The 19,715-nt window shown below is 41.7% G+C and overlaps 1 protein-coding gene across 7 annotated transcripts in view; it reads left to right on the plus strand.

Annotated features, from left to right (window-relative positions):
* Nucleotides 1-19,715, plus strand: part of RTN1 (reticulon 1) — a 188,539-nt gene that overhangs the window by 143,486 nt on the left and 25,338 nt on the right. The window lies entirely within an intron of this gene.

Genomic DNA, 19,715 nt, shown 5'->3' on the forward strand with positions numbered 1-19,715 from the left:
CATTATTATTCCATCAACATATCTGGGGCCTTTACATGCTTTTAACAACATTTCCCATACATCTTTAATTTAGGATTATTGCTCTATTTACAAACAAAAATTCAGGGGGCAACCCCAGCTGGTGATGGTCTGTCCATCCCTTTTGTTCCCCACTCCGCAGCTTTCCGTTTTTGTTTTTTTTAAAGTAACGTTTGCTTTCTTCTCCCTGTGAAGGTTCCTCTGGCCACCTTCTCCAGCTTGCCTATTGCTAATCTTTTAAGTACCATTGCCTGTAAATGAGTGGTATGATTGCCCGTCTGAGTGCTTGAGAGAGGCAATTGGGCACCTGGGAGATTTTGTCTCTGGTTTTGGCTGTTCTGTGGTTGTCATGTTTTGGAAGGAGCGTCAGTGCATCCTTTTTGTTGTTGTTGTTGTTGGCAAAGGGACACACCTATTGTGGAAGCTCTAGTAAGACGATTGCAACCGGGCAGCAGCTAGACTTGGTCCTGGGAGTGCTTTACTGTAGCCATATTACCTTCTTTTCTTAGTGCCTAACTTTGCCTTTGCTTATATAGCCAATGATTTGGGCTTTTAAGATGCTCAATGTGCTGTTGAAGCCATTGCATGCAAGTAAAAAAAGCCCAGCAGTTCCAAAATACTTCTTGATCCTGGTCCTCTGTTGAGGAAATGAAAGCAAACAATAAGGTGCCTGCTCTTCTGTCGTAAGAGATTTATTTTGAACACAGTCCCACTGGGTGTGGCTGGCTACTACCTTCTCCTTGCCTTATGTTGCTTTTCAGCCATTTTTCTGCAGACTTCATTGCTACTTGCAACCTTTCTTTGTTTCAGAACCAATTGTGGTGGGAAAAACAACTCTGTGCTCTGCACAGTAATCTTTTATGCATTTTACTACTCTTTTGTTTCATCCCTTAACTCGTTTTAACATGCCCTTTCGTTTTGGAAAGGCACATCTTCCCATCAGTATTGTTAGCAGTCTCCATAGAGTTCGCCTAGAGTGAGGTTTACATTCATGCTATGCCTGATTGAAATGGCTGTGTGAAAAATGGAAGAAAAGATACATTGCCTTGTTAACTGAAATGTTAAATTGGGATGTTGTTTTGAGTAATGAGATACAAATAATTGTCTCTCTGGAATGTTGCGACTGGTGTGTTGAAAACTGTGTTTCTTAATGGAATTGACTCAAAGCATCTTTCAAAAAGATGCTTCTCTACAGAATGTAAAACAAGTTCCTTCTGTTTATCAAATGATCTATAATGTAATCTGATTTTGTAATCAGATTTGAGAGATGGCATTTCAAAAAGATGGGTGGGTTTGTGTGAAAGATGTTACACCAGTATTTTGTTGTAGTTGAATTGCAAGAAACAAGATTCCATCCACTAACTTTTTTGTTAGACTATAGATTGTACAATGTTAGTTGTACAATCTAGTTGTAACTTAGAGTCATTAATTTCACTGGGTCTACTCTGAGTAAAACATTGTGGTTTCACTACTGCCTTTGTTTTTATGGGGAAAAGACATACTTGCTAAGTGAAACTGTTGCAGTTAACTGATGAATTAGCGCAATCCTATGCGTACCTATTCAAAAGTAAGCCTTATTGAGTTCAAAGAGGCTTACTTCCAGGTAAGTGTATAGAATTGCAGTCTTAAAGTCAAATTTGTGGGTGTATTTTTTTAAAGTAAGGGAAGTTTTCTACAGTCTACTGCTCTGGATGAATAATATGGCACCATTTATTTCCATATGTTTGTTCCCAGGGCATGCGTTTTGAAATCAATAGCGCAAATATTGCTTAAAATAGACAGGAATGCCACAGCCGATGTTATAATAGAAACATGCAGAGCTAGAATAAATCCTCAGCATTTGCTTATCTCTGATAGGACAAGTGCAATTATATATATATATATATATATATATATATATATATATATATATATATATATACACACACACACATATACACACACTATGCAATCTGTAGATCTAACATCTTAAAAACTGTATTGGCAAGGTCTTGCCTCAAAAAATAAATAGAATATGCTTCTATAGATCATCAGCAGGGAGGAAGAAAAACAGATTTTGATTTCCTAAGAAATTCTATACCTTTTCTACCATCTTTGTTTGGTGGGTTAAGGACTGCTTTGTTTCAGGTATCTTTTAATTCTCTGGAGACAAACTTTGTAATAAAAAAAGATGAGGTATAGAAATTAAAGCATTTCTTTAAATAGAAGGCTGTGAAAATCATATAGGGCATTAGAAACAGATACAAAGGTTTAGATCAAGGGAAAGTGGTACGGTGCCTAGAGAGGTGGTTGAATGTGAGGACTGAGCCAAAAATATTGTGGATATAAAAATGTCCAGCAAATTGGGTTTATCAGCAATGATAACATTTTAGTCTGTAACGGTTTCAACCAAAAACTGGGCTTTGGGATTTCCATTCTTTCCACATGCTCTTTGTAAACATCATGTGGTAACCAAAATTGGCTGAGCAACGCCAAGGCACAGTGGAATCCACTCCATGCTTTAGTTTGAACTTTCAAGGAGCTGTCCAAAATGCTTCAGTCACCAGCTGCCACTGCATGGCAGGCAGCTACAGTTAACTTCAAAATTCAGTGGGGATTGGAGGGCCATTTCACACATTACACAGAAACAAATCTGGGTTTGCCAGCAAGTGCACCTCAACAGGGAGCGATCCTGGTTCACTAGCAAATGTGCCTGTCTGGTAACATGTTTTGATGCATCTTGTTGAGGCATTAATATGTTACCTTTGAAGATGTATACCTAAAAAACAAAATGGGGAAAGAGACCCATATTTTTACCTTTGGTGAATAATGATGCTGCCTGCCCTCACATCTGCAAACCAGATTTCTTACAGTGGGTTTATCAGGGATGGGGGGGCCTGTGGCTAGCAACAGGGGAGAAATTCAATTCAGTTTGCATTTACAGGTGAACCCACTTAATTTGCAGTTTCCAAAACAATGTGAGAACCGAAACATGCCCATCCTTCAAAATTTGCGTTTTTCCAAATTTTGTAGCACAATTCTCCAGCCAAGGACTGCATAGAAAAATGCATACACTGAGGTAAAGTGTGCATAAATATGCATAAGTTAATGAGCATAACATATAAAAGTATAACATATAAAAGTAACATAACATATAAAAAGGGAAATGGTGTTGCAAAAATTGTGCATCTTAGGCAAAATTGCATACTTACAAATGTATTTATTAGGAGAACTTCACACTAAAATGTTGACAAATTTTCTTTCCCCCCTCCAAAAAAAAGCAAATTCATGTGGAAATATGGAGAACTGAATTTAAGATTTATTTATTGTACTTATATATCGCCCCATAGCCGAAGCTCTCTGGGCAGTTTACAGTAACTAAAAATATTAAAACAAATATACAAATTTAAAAACACATCTTTTAAAAACAATTTAAAACACAATTTAAAAATTTAAAACAATTTAAAACACATGCTAAAATGCCTGGGAGAAGAGGAAAGTCTTGATCTGGCACCGAAAAGATAACAGTGTTGGCACCAGGCCCACCTCGTCAGGGAGACAAGTTCCCTTCCAACTCTACAATTCTGTGATTGGATTATTCTAAATGGGGGCAGCGTGGAAGCCAAAGGCACAGTCCTGGCAGCTAAACTATGGTTTGGCTGTGAGATCTGAATCAGCCCTATATATATATATATATATAGGGCTTTAGTGCATTTAATTAGAGATTTGCCCTCCTCAGAACATCAGCCAAAACCAATCACCCACGTAGACATCTGCTTTGAAAAGATCTATTGGAAAATATGAGAAACAGAGAGAAAGCAAAACTGTCAGATTTGCCCATTCCTATCTGTGGCCCTCCAGATGTTGTTGGGCTTCAACTCCCATCAGCACCAGCAAGCATGGTTGGTAGGGATGATGGGAACTGTAGTTCAAAGAGAGATGGAGGACTCCATGTTCCTACAACCTGGCCTATATTATTACACACATCTATACTAGCTCTGTTTCTGCCTCTCCCTATAATGTGTGGGGAATCTTTGGCCCTCCAGATATTGCCAAACTGCAACTCCCATCATCCCTGCCATTGTCCATGTTTGCGTGGGTCGATGAGAGTTGTAATTCAGCAACATCTGGAGAGCCACAGGTTCCCCATATCTGACCTGTGACATATCTGAACAGTTTACACTTCTGGCCAAACAGATCCAGTGATAAAACCTCTCTATTTCCAGTAGAAGTAAACATATGCTGTAGCCTTCATTTGTTGTCATTTATAACAGACTGCTACTAGGTTTTTGTCTGGGTTAAGCAGTGATCATTAGATTAAAGAACTGTTAACAGATGGACTGTCTACCTTAAACAAATCAGTCATTTAGTTAACATTAATTTCCACATTTCCAATAGCTACTTTTTTGAGATATTGAAGGAATTTATATTAAGGATGGGATTCATTTATTTTATTTTATTTATTTTATTTTATTTATAGACCGCCCATAGCGAATAGCTCTCTGGGTGGTGAACAGCAGAGTTAAAATACAAAGTTACAATAAAACATACAAAATCACAACAAAGTAGAATAAAAACATTAAATATAATAAATACATTGCCTGGTGTGAGTTTGAAAGCATTCTGTTGACCTAACAGACCGGTATAGATCTGAGTTCATTCTTTACCCGCTAACCGCTGCTTTTACCTATCCATTTTTCCCCCTTGCAAAAAATATTGATATTAATGTTGATATTTTAAAAGGAAATATCAATATTTTTAAAGGAATTAATAAATGACAGGAAATATTGACAAAATTATTGTTCTTAATGTCAATGTTTTAGAGGCGGATTTGTTTTTCAAAAATCCATTTTTGGAAACAGCCGTGGAAAATCACTGCATAAAAATCTGATCCACAATGGTAGAGAATAAGTGAATTAATGGAATATTTCGTACCAAATCTGAATTGGGTGAAATTCTAGCCTATCCCTAATTTATATCATGCTCTTCCTCCTGAAGGAGTCCAGGGCCACAAATTAAACAAAGGCAACCTCCTATATGTTAGAAAGAAAAGCCACCTTTAATGGTTTTCTTTTTCATTCCCTAGCACTGTATATAGTTATAATATACCACAGCCAAACAATCCCAAAATGTAATATGTACCCAACTCTTAAACCACCCCCAATTAAAATGTGAACTCTAACATAAATATTACCTCCCACCAATCAGTTGTGATTTACAGTGCACACTTGTGAACATCTACTTAGCAATAAACCCCATTAGTTCTGTGGGGCTTATTCCCAGATAAACAGATTGCAACTGTAGCTGATTAATCTACTGGTTAAAGCTTGCAGTTTATATCAAACATACACATACCGACAGCTTTTTAGGTGTGTATGATGTATGTTGGAGACAATAGTCAAGTAATCAGAAGAAGGCTAAGACTGGGGAGGGCAGCTATGTGAGAACTAGAAAAGGTCCTCAAATGCAAAGATGTATCACTGAACACTAAAGTCAGGATCATTCAGACCACGGTATTTCCGATCTCTATGGATGTGAAAGTTGGACAGTGAAAAAAGTGGATAAGAGAAAAATCAACACATTTGAAATGTGGTGTTGGAGGAGAGCTTTGTGCATACCATGGACTGCGAAAAAGACAAATAATTGGGTGTTAGAACAAATTAAACCAGAACTATCACTAGAAGCTAAAATGATGAAACTGAGGTTATCATACTTTGGACACATCATGAGAAGACATGAGTCACTAGAAAAGACAATAATGCTGGGAAAAACAGAAGGGAGTATAAAAAGAGGCAGGCCAAACAAGAGATGGATTGATTCCATCAAGGAAGCCACAGACCTGAATTTACAAGATCTGAACAGGGCGGCTCATGACAGATGCTCTTAGAGGTCACTGTTTCATAGGGTTGCCATAAGTCATAATCGATTTGAAGACACAACAACAACAATGATGTATGTGGACATATAAATACATGGATGCATACCTATTTTTATATCAAGTTAGATAACTCGTCTTTTCATGCATTTTAGAGTCTTGTAAGCCACCCTGCGATGGCAGTGTCTTCTGAGAGGCAGGTTAAATATCTTTTAAATAAATAAATAATCACCATTTCCCACCATCTCATGTGCACAAATCGCCCCTGTAATAAATCTGTGACTTCATGATCATCTCGATTTTTGCAGCTTGGAAACTGAGGCTGAGAGGTGGTGACTTGCCCAGGGCTACCTAGAGTTGCAATCCTGCACTGAGTTATACGTGCTTAAGCCCCACTGAAGTTAATGCATAATTAAGGCAGGATGTCACCCCAAGTAAGTACAGAATTGTTCCAGCCTTGGAATGCAAACCTCCTGGGTCTAAGTCCAATATGCCATCTGGCAGATTGCCCTGAGCTCAGGACAGTCTACCTGCCATGTTAAAACAGTCAGTAATGATGTTTACATCTTCTCCCTTTAGGCCACACCCCTCACTGGCCCCGTTTTGCATCCTCCTTTTGCTTGGCTGGAATGCAACCTTGATCTCTGACAATTCTTTCTTGCCTGGATGGAGGATGCATTATTTATTTATTTATTTATTAAATTTATATCCTGCCTTTCCTCCCAGAAGGAGCCCAAGGTGGCACGCAAGTGATAAAACACTGAAAACATACTTAAAACATCTTAAAAACAAAAAATCTTTAAAAACATCTTGTTGCACACACCCCAATCCTTGAGCGGTGTGAGACTTCCAGGGGTTCATGCGCTCACCCAAGGTTTGGTTTCCTTGGTATGAAGGTCATCGGAGACTGTGGTGTCTTATAGGATATATGATTTCATATATACAACCTGAGTGTGAGATCAAGGGGTTCTCAGCATCGACAGTTCAATAGATCCTGCTTCCCTTTTGGCTTGTAAGGGAGTGTTCCCAGCCATAGCTTGGGGTTCGTATGTAGAGAGCAAGCAATCTTCTCCACCTGTTCCATCTCCCAGCCTCTCCTCAGACTAATACTTAACACACAGAAAAACTACTTTTGGGGTGGGGGGATCATGCTCCTCAAGGAGCACCCTTGGCCATTTTTTCCCATGGCAACCCTTACAGATTTTAATGGGGCAGAACGGACCTCCTGATAAGATAGTATCTGCAGGAGGCCCTCACCTGCAGAGCACAGCGATCAACTAGATATATAAGGGGTAAGATGATCTTTCAGGTATCCTGATCCCAAGCTGTATAGGGATTATATGTATAATGTATATAATGGATTAATTAGCAACTCCCACATAGGGCTTTATAGACCAAAACCATCACCTTGAACTAATTAAAGTGGATTATAGTGCTCTGGTGCAACAAACCCATTCCCCCCCCCCCCAAAAAAAATCAGACTTTCAGCGGTAAGGAAAGTGACAGAAAAATGCAATAGAAAGTGTGGGATAACAATCAATTGAGGCAAAGCTATATAACATCCACACAAACAAATCAGGATGGCTGAGCATTATGTGCAAAACCTGCCTGGCAATTTAACTATTTTTATTTATTTTTATTTTATTTGTTATTACATTTATATCCCATATTTCTTCCAAGGAGCTCAAGGTGGCATACAAACATGGTTCTCTCCCTCCCAATTTCATTCTCACAAGAACCCTGTGAGGTAGGTTAGGCTGAGAGATAGTGGCTGACCCAAGGTCACCCAGTAAGCTTCATGGCCAAGTGAGATTTGAACCTTGGTCTCCCAGTATAGCACAGTGGGGAGGAGAGCCTGGCTGGGAGTCCAGAGTCTGTGAGTTCAAATCCCCGCTCGTGTCTCCTGGGTGTCAAGGGCCAGCTCAAGATCACCCCCACAGTGAGTGGCTCAGGGGTTATGTGCCCTGCCACCTGTGCAGCAGTGGGCAAGCTGCATAGTCCCAAGGAGCCCAGTTGCCCCCCAACTGGCAGTTGCAGACAAGGAAGGGGCTGGCTTGTGCAGCTGTGGCAAGCTGAGCAGGCCCTAGCCAGCTGGGGAGGACTAGCCTCAGAGGGAGGCAATGGTAAACCCCCTCTGAATACCTCTTACCATGAAAACCCTATTCGTAGGGTAGCCATAAGTTGGGATCGACTTGAAGGCAGTCCATTTCCATTTTCTCCCAGGTCCCAGTCTGACACTCTATGGCTTACAAAACTTGGTTTGCTTTACCTGTGGCTTGGCATTACGTGTGGACCCAACACCCTTCCTTAACTTTGCTTTGTTTGGCCACCCCAACCTGGACACTCACCAAGCTACAAAGGCAGAAGGCAAAAGCAGCTTGAAAACAAATGAAATGATGGAGCAACAGGCTGTGGTTTGTTTGATTGCCTGTGGAACAACCCATGGTTAACTTGTGGTTCGTTAAGCAAACTATGGCTTGAACAAGCCATGTCTTAGTGATAAGCATGAACCAGGCCGGTAGTAAACATGTATATGAGTGCATAGCAAAGTTACAAATGCCATGTGGTTGTTGGATTGTATAATAACACACAGTAAATCTCAGAGGGAAGTCAAGGTACAAAGGGTAAACAAACAGTTGGTGACTAATTTTGTTAGCATCTTTCAAACATTTGAAAGTGACTCGTTCTGACTCAGTTGGGTCTCTCCAGCAGGGAGGAGTGTAATGCAAAAACCTGAGCTTATTTTCAGCAGTAGTTAGCATACTGCCAAAAGAACCAGTAGTGGATAGGGATGCTTTTCAGCTGATGTCATCCCATCAAATGGCTAGCTAAGGTGTTGCTGACAGATGCATGACTGTGCAAGGCTCCCTTTTGCATATTACATCAGGAATGGGGGGATCTGTGGCCCTCCAGTTGTTGTTGGCAATAGCTGTGCAGTGGAGATGCAAAGCTACCACCCCCAACACTGACATCACTGCTGCTTACTGGGGAGAAGCAGAGCGAGGAATGCACAGGTGCAGTGGCAGAACCCAATCCAGCAACCTTGCTGGGGCACCCCCCCAAAAAAACCCAGACCTCACCACAACCCTGTCCAGGTAACAACAGCAATGCCAGCATCAGAGACGTGGCTTGGTCCCAAAATACACCCCACTACTGGTTGCAGTTGTTCCCAACTCTTTCCCCCCCATGGACCACTTGAAAATTGCTGAGGCCCTTGGTGGACCATTTGATTATTTTTCTTTTTGTTGTAGCAATTGTAATGCACTCTGCTAGATGGTGCATGATTTTTAATTGTATTTTTATTGCTTCTTTTATTGCTTATATATTGTATTTTATTCTATTACAATTTGAATTCCATAAAATTAAAATTGTAATACAATAAAAGTCTTGGAAATGAAGAAAACAGTAGAAATGCAATTAAAATCAATATGAATATTTAATGTGATGGATGCACCATTCATCTTCAACCACGAATCAACAGACATGCTATGGACCACCTGAATGAAGTTTGTGGACCACTGGTGGTCTGCCGACCACAGTTTTGGAACCCCTGGCCTACAACTCCAATCTAACCTGGCCATTGGCCGCTATGGCCGGGCTTGATAGGAACCCATCATAACATACGAGAGGATCACAGATTTCCCATCCCTGCCTGACATGGTGGTGATATTTCCTTCCTTTATTTTATTCATTTGTAATCCTTGCATCCTACTTTTCTCTTAGCAAGCTGAGAGCTGCTACATGGCTTCCCAGGGGTCTCTCCACCTAGGCACTAACACATGCTTGGCTTAGTTTCAACAATAGATTCTCCAGGGTTTGAGGAGTTGGTGAGTGTTATGTCTCCTGCTGTAGTCGCTGCTACCCTTTGGCCTACAGTTTTTAATTACTGCTTTATTGACAGTTTATATTTTGTCAGTATTTAACTGATTTGCTTGTAAATCACCTTGGGATTCATTTGAATGAAATATTCAGTTTAGAATATTTAATAAATATTTTTTAAAAGATATTATGTAATTAATTTATGAATCGCTTCCTATGAAGCATCTCAAAGCGATTTCACAGTACAATAAAAATCATGTCTAAAACAATTGCATATATAAAAACCATTTCAAATCCAATACAGATACCAGCTGGGATTATTATTTAACACTTAAATAATAATTAGCAATACCACAGCAGCACCTGGTGACAGGCTGTTCATTGGTCCCTGTCTTTTTACAAAGATACTACCTGCATATACATTATACATTTAAAGCACATTGTTTTCCCCAAGAATCCAGGGAATGGTAGTTTATCCCTTTAAAAACTACAATTCCCACCATCCTTTACAAACTACAATTCCAGGATTCTTTCGGGAGGGAAATGAGCTTCACATGTATGGTGTGTACATAGCCACTATGATGCTTGCCCCACAGATTCCCTTGCCTACCACCCTCATGTCCTTGCTAGACTGTTGTGCTGCAAAGGGCTTTAGGCTCCATCTGCACTATTCATTTAAAGCAGTGTCATGCCACTTTAAACAGTCATGACTTCCTCCAAAGAATCCTGGGAACTGTAGTTTGTTAATGGTGATGAGAGGTGTTAGGAAACCCTTTTCTCCCTCACAGAGCTAAAGTTCCCAGTGGTCTAACAATTGATCCCTGTTCCCAGTGGGAAAAAGGGAAGTAGGTCTGTGAGGGGAATAGGGGTCTCCTAACAACTTTCAGCACCCAGGATTATTTGGGGGAGGCCATGACTGTTTAAAGTGATATGATACTGCTTTAAGTGTATAGTGCAGATGTGGCCTTAGAGAGGAGCCCAGTTCCAACACGAGAATCTGACTAAAAACTGAAGTCCAGCATCTAGACTGGAACTTTTCTGTGACCAAAATAGTTTCCTTTATTCCGTCTACCTCCTTAACCAGACTCAAAACTTGCCCACATGATATTTCTGTAAGTCAGCTGACCTGTTGGCTGAGTCACACTGAAATGGAAATGGACTGCCTTCAAGTCGATCCCAACTTATGGCGACCTATGAATGGGGAGTTCATGGTAAGAGGTATTCAGAGAGGGTTTACCATTGCCTCCCTCTGAGGCTAGTCCTCCCCAGCTGGCTAGGGCCTGCTCAGCTTGCCCCATCTGAACAAGCCAGCCCCTTCCTTGTCCGCAGCTGCCAGCTGGGGGGCAACTGGGCTCTTGGGACTATGCAGCTTGCCCACGGCTGCACAGGTAGCAGGGCACGTAACCCCTGAGCCACTCCCTGTGGGGTGATCTTTAGCTGGCCCTTGACACCCAGGAGACACGAGCTGGGATTTGAACTGACAGGCTGTGGACTCCCGGCCAGGCTCTCCTCCCCACTCTACTGTATCAGCCACAGAGTCACACTATACCCCTGTAATTCAACTAGTCACATGGTGACATATATTCAAGGACATTTCCCTCTCATTTGTCCTGATTGGTTTGCACAAACTTTGTGGGGAGGTTAGGCGATGTCAGCTATTTCTTGGGGATTCATTCTGATTTGTTTGCGGAGAGGTGATACAGTGTCGCATCAAGCAATTGTCATCCTACTCTTTCCAGTGCATTGCCCTGACACTTTAATAGGAACAGAGGAAACTGCCTTATACTGAGTTAGACCGTTGGTCCACCTTGCTCAGTATCATCTACACTGACTGGCAGCAACTCTCTGGGGTTTGAGGCAGGAATCTTTCCTAGACCTACCTGGAGATGGCAGGGATTGAACTTGGGACTGTCTGCACAAAGCATGTGTGGTACCACTGAGTTGTGGCCTTTTTTTTATTATCACACATACAAAAATCTGATTTTAGGGGGAAGCAGGTTTATTGCACAAGAATGCCCAATGAAGTTTTAAGTTGTAGAAGCTGAATTTGCCAGTGTGTGCTTGAATCCCACCCGAAAATAGCAATAGTCTGGCAGCACCCTATGTGGCTATTTGTGTCAATTTCTTGAGCTTTACAGAGGGAATGAAATACATTTAATAAACTGTTCCTCTGCATCATGGGCTCTGTTGCCAGAGCCTCCCAGCACTGAGTTTCCCTCAGTTTGTAGCAACCCTTCCTCTGTTCTCTATGTTTGCCATCAACAAAGCTGGCCCTATCTCTAGGCCCTATGCCATTTTCTGCAATTTCTACCATGCCTTCTTATAGACATCTGATATCTACCTATATATATATCTGGGACAAGTTTCATCTTCCTAGCTTGCTGGGAAACATGGTTAAAATGTAGGTGTATAAATTCACCTTCCTCTAGAAATAGAAAGCAGCTATTTATATCGGATAAAACACCCATTATAATGGCTCCCTAGCTCAATTCAAACACCATCTCCAACTGTGGTTTCTGCTAACCACAGTTAAGAACCCACACCATGGTTTGACCTTCCAGATGTCCATTAAGTAAAACAGCGGTTTAAAGCTGCTCATCTATCGTTTCCCATCTGCTCAGCACTCAGGTTCATAAGTTCACCCATGTCTCCATGGTGCACCCTCGTAAGGCAGACTAATTCCCGTCCCAATGGAGCAATAGCCACTTGAAGAGAAGCAATAGTTCTGTGGCTTCTCAATGGTTTGTGGATTCAGAGTTAACAGCAAATACCAATTAACACAAATTAGGTCTGAAAAGCAGCTCCAAACTATGGCCTAATATCTTGGGCTGGCAGCCTCTCAAAAGCCATGGTTTGTATGTTGATGACGATTCAGACATAACTTCAAACTGTTTTATTTACAAACCATGGTTTGGCATTATGTCTAAATGTAGCTTGGCAGGCATTGCGTTGAATTGTTTATTGGATTTGATTGTATTAGGTTTATTTGAACTGGCTCGGGTTTTTTTTATTTGAATTACATGTTTTAATGTTTAACGAAGGTATATATTTGTTAATATAAACAACCTTGAGAAGATTATAATCTTGAAAGGCGGCTTAGAAATAAATATAAATACATTGCAAGGAGCCCTGTGAGGATTGCACGTTGTACCTTCCTATTGGCTCCTAGGATTGCCTACCTTTGAACTGGCCCATATAGTCGCCCCTTTAATCTTTGATCTGCAGCAATTAGCAGAGGGTAATGCTTAGCTCTGTGACATGGAAAAGCTTCAGCTGCTCGTTTCTGCTGATCAAACTTCTATTACAAGCACATTAGAAAGCCTGGTTAGTTGGCAATAATGTTGGTTCCCTGCCAACAAGGCCCAAGCTTTTGCCCTCACTGCTTTGGTATCCACAAGTAGAAAGCCACGGTAGCTTTCCATAGGCCTCAGCTTTTGACATAGATGAAGCATTTTGCCATGCGGTAGGCCACCTGCATTTTGAAATATTCAGCATCCCAGCAGGGCTATCCCATGTCCTATTTCTGAATGTGGAGAGCAGCCCTTTGTGTGGAAAGAAACAAAGGTGAATCCAAAGGTCCCCTTATCACAGTGGAAGGGTATCTTCCTTTACTGGAGAAAGTCTTTCTGCAGCAGGTAGGGATGGAGGAGAAATTCAATTGAGTTCACATTTCAAGCTGGATCTGTCAAATCTGCACTTTCCGAAACAATATGAGAACTGCGGGAAAAACCATCCTTTGAAATGTGCAGTTATGTGATGCAGTTCTCCAACAACACAATGCTTACCAAAATGTATATATTAGGAGGAAATGTTCATATAAATGTATATGTATTAGTGAAAATAACATACAAAATGTTTGCCTCTGGCCTCACCCACTACTGGCCTGTGGCTCCCGGATGGCTGCCCAGAAGAGAATGTGGCCCTCAGGCTGAAAAGGTTCCCCCCCAACCTGGCTGATGCCATATCATGGCCATTGATGAAACGGAAGTGGACTGCCTTCAAGTCGATTCCGACTTATGGGTGACCCTATGAATAGGGTTTTCATGGTAAGCGGTATTCAGAGGGGGTTTACCATTGCCCTCCTCTGAGGCTGAGAGGCAGTGACTGGCCCAAGGCCACCCAGTAAGCTTCATGGCTGTGTGGGGATTCGAACCCGGTCTCCCAGGTCGTAGTCCAACACCTTAACCACTACACCACACTGGCTGTCATGGCCATTGATGCACCCATTTAATTTGTCTAATCCTCATTTAAAGCCTTGCAAGGCAGTGGCCATTGCCCCAATTTGTGGCAGTGAATTTCAAACTTACTTTATTAATTAATTAAGATTTTTATCCTGCCCTTTCTCCCAGTAGGAGCCCAGGGTGGCATGTATTTGGAGAAGTAGTACTCTTTTTTGTCATGACCTGAGCCTACTGACAGTCTATATCATTGGATTTATTTATAGCCTACCCTGCAGGTGAAGGGCGGGTAATAAATTATTATTGTTGTTGTTAATAATAATAATAATAATAAAGTTCTAGTGATATGAAAAAGGGAGAAAAATGCCCTTCTATCCACCTTCTCCAGACCTTGGTTTTATAAGGCTCTCGCATACTTCACCCTTAGTCATCTTTACAGCTTAAAAGTCCCAAATGCTTTAGCCTGTCCTTCTAGAGAAGGTTTTCCAACCCCCAATCATTTTGTTCACTACTTTCTGCTTTCTGGAAGCTTCCACCACTATGTGATATCTTTTTCAAGACTGTGCAACTAAAATAGTACATCTTATTCCACATGTAGCTGCACTGAAGACTGATATGTGCAGTTTTATTGTACTCCCTTTCCTAATAAACTCTGGCATAGAATTGGCCTTTTGCACAGTTGTCTCACTTTCAAGCTTATGTTTCATTGAACTAATCACCTTGACCCCATAGTCAATCATCAGCAGGTCAGGCCCTATCAGTGTATATATGAAGTTAGGATTTTACTTTGATGAGGCTTTGTAAATAGATTTTGGAAGTTCAACTATATCATATCTACCAGATCACTCCGGTGTTGACACTGTGAATGAATGCCAGGGTTGATGCAGCAGTGCTTCTCTTTGCAGAAGCCATGCTGATTGACTCACAGCTGGGTTTGTTCTTCTTTAGCTTTAATAAGGATTTCTACTAATTTCCCTGGGAGAGAAGATAGCGCAACTGGTGTGTAATTTGCTGGTTCCTTTTAGGTCTCTTTTTTTTAAAACGGTTTAAGTGACAAGTTGTATAGTCTTGTTTTTAAAAGCCCAACAATTACACTCCTGACCTTTCAAAAACCTTTCTAGTGTATGCTGTCGAGACCCACTGACTTGTCCATGGATAATTTGTTAATCAGCCTTAGAACTTCATCTCTTCTCCTCTTTAAATGCCCTCCTTGAAAAGAAAAGGGAAAAGAACAAGTCCATGAAGTCCTCTTTTCCCAACATGTTCTGCAGCAAAGACTAATGCAAATACAGGCATACCCTGCTTAACGTCGCTTCACTTAACGTCGCCTCACTACAACGTACATGCTTCATATTCCACCATACCCCACTTTAACGTACGCTCTTCGCAATAACGGACACTTGATGGCATGACACCGCTGCCATCTAGTGGTGATTGCAGTGCAGTACATGCATAGATAATTGCTTCACTTTAAATACATTTTCACTTTACATACACGCTCCGGTCCCATTGCGTATGTTAAAGCGGGGTATGCCTGTAAATCACCTAGCTTTTCTGCAGTCTTCCTGTCCTAACACTTCAGCTACCTCCTTAGCTGTCTTCTTCTTCCTGCTATTCTATGTACAGACCGTGTTTTTTTTAATTCTTTGCTTCAATGTTGTCATCAATGTGCTCTTCCCATTCTTTGTTTTGCAAAATGCATTCTGACTTGCTGGTGGATGCTGTGAGAAGCTTCCAGAAAGCAAAGCAACCTGACATATAGTATGCATCAACAGATCAGAGGAATTTTGAATGTGAGCTTTGGCACAATGTCAGTTGTCAGATATGAATTCAAGCCACATCACCTTTGGACAGCAAATAGCGACCATAATAATGAGCTTTTAGAGACGCATTGGATATTAAGAAGCTTCCTTACACCAAGTCAGACCACTGGCCCATCTAGCTCAGTATTGTCTACACTGACTGGCAGCAGCTCTCCAAGGTTTCAGACAGGAGACATTCCCAGCCCTACTTGGAGATGCCGGGGATTAAGCCAGCGACCTTCAGCATACAAAGCAGATGTTCCACCACTGAGCTATGACCATTTTGCTCTCAAAGCTGCTGCCTTATTGGCTATAGCTGTTACCAGGCAATGAACTGCTTGTTTGTGCAGGATCAGTCATTTCTTGGAGTTGATTTCCCATGTTTTCCAGTAGCGCTGTCAAGACTACATCCTTAATCATAATGGTTATGTCCATAAAGAAGTGTTTTTATCAGTGGCTGTGTACACACCGTACATTTAAAGCACATTATTTTCCCCAAAGAATCCTGGGAACTGTAGTCTGTAAAGGATGCTGGGGATTGTAGCTCTGTGAGGAGTAAACTACAGTTCCCAGGATTCTTTGGGGAAAATAAAGGCTTGCAATGTATGCTATGTAGCCTGTTTCTCCTATTTCAGAGATTTGCCACCATGAAGCTAGTAGAGAGCTATGCAGTGGCTCACTAATCTTTTTAGTAAGAGAACTCACCAAGAGCACTTCTTCATCTGGGTATCATCTGCCATCACTTGCTGCCAACATGAACTGCCAACAGAAAAATGAAGGATGCAAATGAATGCATGCCCACCTTTATTTAACAGAGAAAAGCAGGGAGAATTTTAATGAACAAGAACTTCAAAGGTTTGTAGAGTGAATAAGCTGAACATCATGGCCATGAGGTCTAGCAGCATGGCCTGCCAAAGATATTTCAAAATATTAAGTATATATAGGACTCCTCCAGACATCCTTTCTCTTGTGTATTCATGATGATTTGTATTCATGATGCTCTCAGGGTGGTCACATGCAATCCTACTTTCAATACTGTTTGCTCCTGCAAGTGTTTTGGGAATGACATATTGCTTCATTTCCAATCAGTGCATGTCCTGTAACTTACTGCTGAAATCCTGTAACTTTTTGTACCACTTTTCCGGTTTATTTCTTGTCCTACTTTTTTAAAATTATTAATTTGCTTTTGTTCTGCTGTGGTGCAGGAGGGCGCCTCCAGATAACAACTGAGGAGCATCACCGAGCAACTAATAAAGCAGAATGATGTGTGGATGGCCCAGTATAAATCCAACAGTAATGCACTATTATTTCATCAGTGAGATGTTGCAGAATTTACCTGCCAAAAACCAAAACAAAACAAAAACCCAGCCTGGAAAGGTCCTTAATTAATATTGGGCTTGGATCTGATCGGATGATATATACCCTGTCCTGGACGGGGTTACACTCCCCCTAAAGGACCGGGTTCGTAGTCTGGGAGTCTTTTTAGACTCTTCCCTTTCACTTGAGGCTCAAGTAGCCTCGATGGCTAGGAATGCGTTCTACCAACTTCGGTTGGTAGCCCAGCTACGTCCCTATTTGAGTAAAGAGGACCTTACATCAGTGGTACGTGCTCTGGTAACCTCACGTTTGGACTACTGTAATGCGCTTTACGTAGGGCTACCTTTGAAGACAGTTCGGAAGCTACAGCTAGTGCAAAATGTGGCTGCCAGATTGTTAACAAGGACCAAGCGGTCTGAGCACATAACACCTGTTCTGGCCCGCTTGCACTGGTTGCCAATATGTTTCCGGGCCAGATTCAAAGTGTTGGTATTGACCTATAAAGCCTTATACGGTGCGGGATCACGATACCTTGCGGAACGCCTCTTCCGATATGAACCGGCCCATACACTATGTTCTGCTATGAAGGCCCTCCTCCGGGTTCCAACTCATAGGGAGGCCTGGAGGGTGGTGACAAGATCTAGGGCCTTCTCAGTGGTGGCCCCCGAACTATGGAACAGTCTCCCCGAGGAAGTACACCTGGCGCCGACTTTGCTCTCTTTTCAGCGCCAGGTCAAAACCTTCCTATTCTCTGAAGCATTTTAAGCTAGATTTACTTTAAAAATGTTATTGTATTTGATTTTTGACTGTATTACTAGTATTATTTTGTTATTTATTGTATTTTTATGCTATTTTATGTTCACCGCCCAGAGAGCTATCGCTAGTCGGGCGGTATATAAATCTAATAAATAAATAAATAAATAAATAAATAAATAAAACGTTGCCCTTATGTGATTGGAAGGGCTCCTTACATTTGCTGAAGGGACCAAGATCCAGCAGAAGCTCCTGGTGGAGGAAGCAGAGAGGCAGTTTCTGTCTATTTTTGCACAGACATCCCAGCAGCAGCACCTCCCACCCTGTGCCAAAGAGTCCTCCAACTCTCCCCCCCCTTCCTCCATCAAGAGAGTCTCAGGAGCAAAGTTCCACAGGAACTCTGGATCCAAGCCACTATGTAAACTCTGTAATGTAAACTCTCTCTCTCTCTCTCTCTCTCTCTCTCTCTCTCTCTCTCTATGTATAAACAAACAAACAAACAAATAAATAAATAAAATAAAAATGTTTAACACCAGTTACCCACAAACCCAAAGGAGAGTCAGTGGGACTCATGACCAATATAAGAAATAGTGGGTGTTATTAAAGGAAACAGCAGTACAATATTATACAGCCACGAGACTGGCTGTATACTATAGCCAGCGTGGATCTTTCACATTAAATTGAAACTACCCCCGATGCCATTCTGATACTTCCCATAAGCTCATTTCAAAACAAAACCTTACAAAACTTATAGTCCTGAACTCAGAAATGCTTGCTTAACAACCCTCTCAATTTTCATGGTGATACACAAAACAGTCAGAGAGAATAGAGAGTTCAAAGTCTAGAGAAAAAACCCAGGCCATTTTTGGACTTTTTTCTCTGAGAGTTCTCATAATCTGTTGAAATTCATTAAAATCAGCCATGTTCACAGATGACCTGTAATCCTATTACTGACATTGCCCCTTACTCTGACCTTCATCTTCTGCAGTTTAAAAGTTTAAAAAATGCCTGGCTGATTTTTAATTAGGAAATTTTGGTTGGAAGCCAATGATAAGGGCGGGCATGCTCAGCAAGAACCAACTGTCAGTATTCGAAAAGCCAGACTCACAGCTGCTGGGCTTGCCTAATCAGAGGGCCACACCCACACCAGACTTTGATTTCACATGAGACAGTCATGGCTTCCCTCAGAGAATCCTGGGAACTGTAGTTTTGAAGGGTGCTGGGAGGAGACTGCTATTCTCCTGACAGAGGTCCAGTGTCCAGAGTGGTTTAACAGTCAGCCACTGATTGAAGCTCTGCGAGGGGAATAGGGCATCTCCTAGCAACTCTCAGCACCTTTCACTAACTACACTCCCCAGGATTCTTTGGGAGAAGCCATGACTGTCTAAAGTGAAATGAAGGTCTGGTGTGGATGTGGCCAGGGACAACTTTGGTTTAAATTTGGGTCGGAGGCTACATGTGCCTGCTGTACAATAAAAAGGTGGCGGAAACCCTGAAAAGCAGTGATACTATTCACAATGTTTTCCTTTTGGAAAGGAAAGCATTTTCCCCTCTGCCCCAGTGCCCACCTCCTCCTACCCTCCCTGTCCCTCCCCCAGGTCATTGTTGGACTACAACCTGGGAGACCAGGGTTTGAATCCCCACACAGCCATGAAGCTCCCTGGGTGACCTTGGGCCAGTCTCTCCCTCTCAGCCTCAGAGGAAGGCAATGGTAAAACCACCACTGAATACGGTTTACCCTGCAAACCCTATTCATAGGGTCGCCATAAGTCGGATTGGCTTGAAGGCAGTCCATTTCCATTTTCAAACATGATTGCACAGAAATAAATCCCATTGAACTCAAAAAAAAGTATGCAACTGATCAAATCTACCCTCCCTTCTCCTCCCTCCTATCCCCTCCCTCTTGCCACTTCCCTCCCCCTCCCCGTGGTCAGTTTTACGTATCTTAAACATGATTGCATGGGAGTAAATACC

Source organism: Rhineura floridana, chromosome 2 (assembly GCF_030035675.1).
Source record: "Rhineura floridana isolate rRhiFlo1 chromosome 2, rRhiFlo1.hap2, whole genome shotgun sequence".
NCBI lineage: Eukaryota > Metazoa > Chordata > Lepidosauria > Squamata > Rhineuridae > Rhineura > Rhineura floridana.